The following is a 6,000-nucleotide window of genomic DNA, read 5'->3' as shown; positions in this document are numbered from 1 at the left end:
ACCAGGGACGAGCTACCTGTGACTGCTGTGTGTCTTCTCGTTCAAGGATACCTGTGACGACTTGATGCACTTTCACTTGCCAGGGCAATCATTAATTGCATATGAAACAGTTGGTGTTTGGCTTTAAGGGAAGCTGATTGGGTCAGTCACCGAGTGTTTGGCTCAGTGATCTACAGCTGGCTCTTTGCGCCTGCACTCCTGCTTTCTTTTCAAAGCATTCTTGCTCAGTGTTTTGGGGACCCCCTGAGGAAGAGGCAGTGAAACATAGGGGGTTTTAATCTGTGTTTTCCTTTGGGCATTATAGCTTTAATTTTAATATTTTGGATAATAAAGAATGATTTTAAATTAAATGTGCGAGTCTGCCATCTGTGATCGTTTGGACTTTTTCCTCCTCTCTGGCGGGTTTTTCACTTGATTCTTTGTGAGCGTTAGCAAGAGAGGGTTGAGGGCAGGTGGAGCAAGAGGCAGCAGAGCAGTACAGAAGCCCAAAGAACTTAGAGAAATGGGGAAAGGCTTTGATCCTTGGCCTCTGGCCCTGGGGGTTGGTGGGAAAAGCTGGGTGCCTTGAGTCAAACTCACAAAAGTTAACTCAGATATCATTGCAGCTTCCTGTCATCTCCTCTTGATTTGACTTTGAGAAAGAAATCCGCCAGGGTTATGCCTCGGTTTGCCCATCTGTTAAATAGAGAAGTGATTTTCCCCACAGAGTTGCCACTACAGTTTTGACATAGTTCTTCATCTGAGAACAGCCACTGGGACCCAGTCATTATCACTATCTACTGAAAGCTCAAAGGGTCTGAGGGCTTTTGTGTGTTTCCATAACTAAAGTTGAATCCAAGAAACCTCTACCTAGAAATATGTCCTTAATCTTGTCAGTGAAATCCAGGAAGAATTTTCTACCCTTCCAAGGGAAGTGAGGGCACATCATCGTCACCACTGCAGACCATGGCATTAATGAGTCAGACAAGGCCACCGAACACACATATGCTGCACGAGTACTGGAAAAAAAATGAAGAAGCACCTGCCAGCGGCGTGGTTACTATGATGAGTGGGTTGGCTAAGGAAGGTGGGGTGGAGGGGGGCAAGGCAAGTAACTCCTTTTTTAACAGAAGGTAGCTCCTTGGAAGGATCAAATTTTGCATTTAGGGGAAAAGAGAGTTTGAGGAGCAGTATGGGGAGAGTATGCGGTATGGGCCGGCTGAGCAGAAGCCTTACCCAGAGGATAGTACAGTGATCAGGGCCTGAGGTTAAGGGGGTGAGGGGAAGGAGATAGCCCAGGGGAGGGAAATAAACCAGAGGGTGAGGAAAGCTACCTTAAGTGCTCTCTGGAACAAAAAAAAGGGCTATAAACAAATTACTAGGAAGCTGCTAGAGGCCTAAAGTTGTGTGTAGGTCAAAGGGAATTGTTAGCATGACAGTGATTTCCTTTACATCTATCTGTTCTTTCCCCACTGTCTCCCCTCCTTCACCCCCAAATCCTGCTTTCATCAGATCCAGGTGGGTCTCCCAGCCACTTCCCTACACAGAGAAGGGCCCAAATCACTGCTGCACGCGTGAGGAGGCAAAGGTTCGTGAAATGACCTTGAAGGTCAGAGAGGCAATATCCATAGCTCTGAGCAGAATGGAAGCTCAGTAAACAAGTATTTATCATGTTTTTAAGACCTCACATGAGCATCCTTTGTCCCACATGACGCTTAGACTAAGAGATAAGCTTGGAATCTCAATCAATCTCTCTCTCTCTCTCTCTCTCTCTCTCTCTCTCTCTCTCTCTCACACACACACACACACACACACACCCTCTCCCACCTCCTTTTCCTCTCTCCTTTCCAAAATCCCTGGTTCTACTAAATACAACCCAGTATCCCCCCAATAGTAGAAAACAACCCCAACAAGTGCCTATGAAAAAAGCCTTTAAGACTCATGAATATTTAGCTCGTCCTCATGTAAAATATATGACTTTGTGTAAGGATCAGGCGAACGAGGTGCATGATTTTTTTCTGATTTATGGGCCTGGAGACGGATTATTCATAGCAGAGCAGCTGTGTGGAAAGATTCATCCGCTGCAAAATGTGATTGTACATCAGGCAGTGTGTGGGAACGGAGCTATGACTAATGGCTGCTTTACATATAAATGAGAAGGTTTGTGCTAGGAACTGTAAAAAAATACAATCACTCAGCTGACGGGCAGGCTCCTTATCGTGGGTGCAAGAAAGGGACCACAGGAGAGGCAGGCAAATGAATGCCTTGCCCTGAAAAACCAGGTGGGGGGAAGAGTCAGGGAGCAGGAGAGGGGATGGAAGGAATTGGGAGAACAGGCCGACTCTCCTGATCTGGCCGCAGTCAGGCTCGTATTTGTAACTCCATCAGCCATGGGCCCCGCTGTGACCTCTGAGAGCCTGTCAGGGCAGAGAGGGGCCCAATGGAAGAAGCTGCATCACCAATACATCCAGGGGCGATGACCGGGCCCCGAACTCTCCAGAGCTTGGTGTTGGGCTGCTGAAGATTCAGGTCCATTTCAGAAGTCAGCACGGGATTCATCTGGGTAAACCTCAGAAGAGAAAAATTGTGAAAAATCTGAGATTTCCCTCTGCCACTCCTCACGTCTCTCTGGCTTTCCCCCGTTCATCTCTCTCCTCTCTTGTAGCTGAGACAGGCTGTCTAGACACTGCAGATGTGGACAGATGTTGGGTCTGTAATTTATAACAACGGCCTCCAGAAGGCAATTCCAATTTGTTTCGGTAAGGCTTTGAGTTACAGGCAGAAAAAATATCCTGTAAATACCGTTGACTTACATGGTAAGTACACCAAGGGTTTACTCAGTGAACAACCACTAACTACAGCATAATTACATATCCCTGTGGATTACCAGAGAATTTAATGACACTGAGCAGGTAATGACCACCAAAACCAAGTTCCTGGTTGCGGGGGGCCGGCCGGGGTGGGGGGGGCGGGGGGGGGGCCTGGAGAGCAAGGGCGTTGAGCCACACTTAACAGGAATTTATGCCTGTTTGTCCAAGTCATCAATTACTCTTCATTTCAGTTTTATCGACGTGTCAGACATCCCCTCGCCATCAACTGAACTCCAAGCAGGTTGGATCCTCTTTGTTGCTTTCCGCGGATACGGTTTTAAACCATGTGTTATCGGTAGGTACTCACAAAGCCCTCAGACATGCCAGGAGGCTGGAAAATTATCTTCTCTGTTCTCATAATGGGTCGTGCACTCTGCAGCAGGGCTGAGCTGCACTGACCCACTCTCTCTCCTGCTGGCCGATGACTAAACAGCCGTCCAGGCCAATAGTGAAGGGGACTGGCCCACCCAAGATCAAGCTAACCCACATGGGGACTAAATTCCGATGTGGTAATTACAATGGGAAATGGAAAGGTGCATTTCTAGAATAGTGTTTCAAGAAATTCAGGATGCTTCTTTCTATCATCTGGGGTAGTATGTGTACCAGGGGAGCAGGATGCTGATAATAGAGCCAGCACACAGAGAAGCTCAGTAATCTGGCCATGATCAGAGTCTGTTGGAAGCAGAAGCCAAATTTGCACTTGAGGTCTGCCGTCCCTGAGAACTCTGACCAGCTGGTCCCTCTGGGATTAGGGGATCAGAGCTGGCCAGCAGCTGGGGGGCTCAGGCTTCCCTGGGTATATAGGGTTGCAGCTGAAATAGCCATCAGGGTATCATTTTATGTCAGTCTGGGGGAAGGGAAAAGAGGAGTGGGAATAAAGGGGGTAGGAGAATGTGGAAATGAAATAAACACATTGACAGGGTTGGGTTCCAATTTTTAATCCATCACCAACCTCTTCTAGTTTATCTATTCCACAGAATCTTCCTCCCTCCTCTTGTCTGTCCAAAGACAGTCAAACAAAACTTAATACACCCCTAGGCACAGCCCCTGGGTTTCCACAGACCGTGAGAGGAAAGCCTGATGCCAACTGAAGGACAGATATTGTCTGGAGGATCCTGATTCTTTGCGATGGTTGCTGTGATCTCCCCTTCTCGTTCTCCCCCTGCCCTGCCCTTGCTCTGTATCCATCCAACTTCAATGATATCTTGCTTCACCTGAAGAAGTGGGTCTGGTTTAGGATGTCAGCTCCTGGCAGAGCCACAAAACTGATCACTAGCTGGGAGGGTAGGCCACCTGGGCCAGAGGGAAGTGGTTAGAAGTATCAGGCATCATGACTGAAATTGTGCTTCTCCGGTGGGCGTTGGCCAGTGGGTCTGGCCTCAGGTCTGGCCCAGGAGAAAAGATGTCAGCTACAGAAGAATGGGTTTAGGAAACAATCTGTGTCTTAGGAGTTTAAGGTTTTGGATACAGTGTCTAAAGAGACTCTTGAGATTTTCTTTATGGAGACTTTAAAAAATATGAGTGACTCCTACTTGCCAGGGGTGTGTTGAGATTTTTGTCCTACTGGGAGATATAGATGGCAATGGCCTGGAGCCCTATAAACCCAGGAGATCCTTGTAAGTGCACCAAGCCTCACTCAGCTCCCTGGCAGGAGGAGATGGGGCTATTTGAACCTCCAGCCCTAGGAGGGCTGTGGGGAAAAAGGAGGGATGCCCTCTGGTCAGGGAGGACAAATGAGCTACAATAGTGTTAATATCTGACATGAATTGAGAGATTACTGTGTGCCAGGCATATATTTTCTCTTTGATGATGCATCTATGCACCAGCTCTTTGACAGAGAAAGTTACTCTCTGCCAGGGAACAGAACTTCCTCAAAATAAGAGGAAGCTCGTGGCACACAATCCTACTCTGCGGCTTGCCAACATTAGCTGGAGGGTCACAAAATTTCCTGGGTAGAGGACAGAAGCAAGAGGAAAAGTCAGCTACAGAGGCATATATCTGGAGACATCTGTGAGGCAGGAACTTCAGGGTGCGGACTCAGGGGTCTGCATGCTTGGAAAGTGCACATCATGGGATATGAGAGAACTGGGCAAGGAGAGGATCACTGATGCACACGTATGCATCCATGAACACGTGTCCACACACAACATGTCCACACAGATACATATCATCTGGTGAGTAAATATCTCTGAGTTCATGAGAAAGGACCTCATGGCTTAATCAAAAGGGACACGTCACAAGATGTGGTTGATTCTATACACACAGGAATGATGTTCCATCTCTCACAAAGACTTTCCCAGACTTTTTACTAAGCTAACACAAGCCTGGGGTGTTAGAGGAAGGACAGGGCAGGACTGGGAAGGGTTTGCATTATGGGCATCTCCCCACAGAGATTCAGGTCTGGTCTTCTAAGGTATCCCGTGTCTGTGGAGAGGCTAGGGTCTGGGTCAGGAGGAAGCATGGGTCTAGAGTCCAACGTCAGTTTATTTCGCCAATACAGACCAGACCCTGAGAGTCCAAAAATAGTTGCCTGAAATAAGTAGTAGAAATACCAAGGGCTTCAGAGCCAGAAAGCCTAGGTTTGATTCCTGTCTTTTTTACTTATTAGTGTCTCATTCATTCACTCACTCAATAAATATTTATTGAGCATCCATTGTGTGACAAGTGTATGACCTCTTTTGGGCAAGCTATTTAAACTCAGTTGGCTTCACGGGCACCTGGGTGGCTCAGTCAGTTGAGTGTCCAACTTCGGCTCAGGTCATGATCTCCCAGTTCATGGGTTTGAGCCCCGTGTCAGGCTTTGTGCTGACAGTTCAGAGCCTGGAACCTGCTTCAGAATCTGTGTCTCCCTCTCTCTATGCCCCTCCCCTACTCGTGCTCTCTCTCTCTCAAAAATAAACAAACATTAAAAAAAACTCATTTGGCATCAGTCTCCTCATCTATAACACAGGGATAATAATACCTAGGTGTCACAGTTATTGTGAGGGTTACATGAGAAGAGAAGCTTGGCACATGGTTGATTCTCAGTAAATGCTTCTTATTAGCACTAGTAAAAGAATTCTAATTATGCCCCTTTAATAAAGTCTCTTTCTTTTGCTGTATCTTCCCCCCAGTGGTGACTGAGCTATGTCTGGGGGAAATTTAGGAGAAT

This window comes from Acinonyx jubatus, chromosome D2 (genome assembly GCF_027475565.1).
Source record: "Acinonyx jubatus isolate Ajub_Pintada_27869175 chromosome D2, VMU_Ajub_asm_v1.0, whole genome shotgun sequence".
NCBI classification, from domain to species: Eukaryota; Metazoa; Chordata; class Mammalia; order Carnivora; family Felidae; genus Acinonyx; species Acinonyx jubatus.
The sequence above is the reverse complement of the archived record's forward strand: the minus strand, read 5'-3'. Positions refer to the sequence as shown.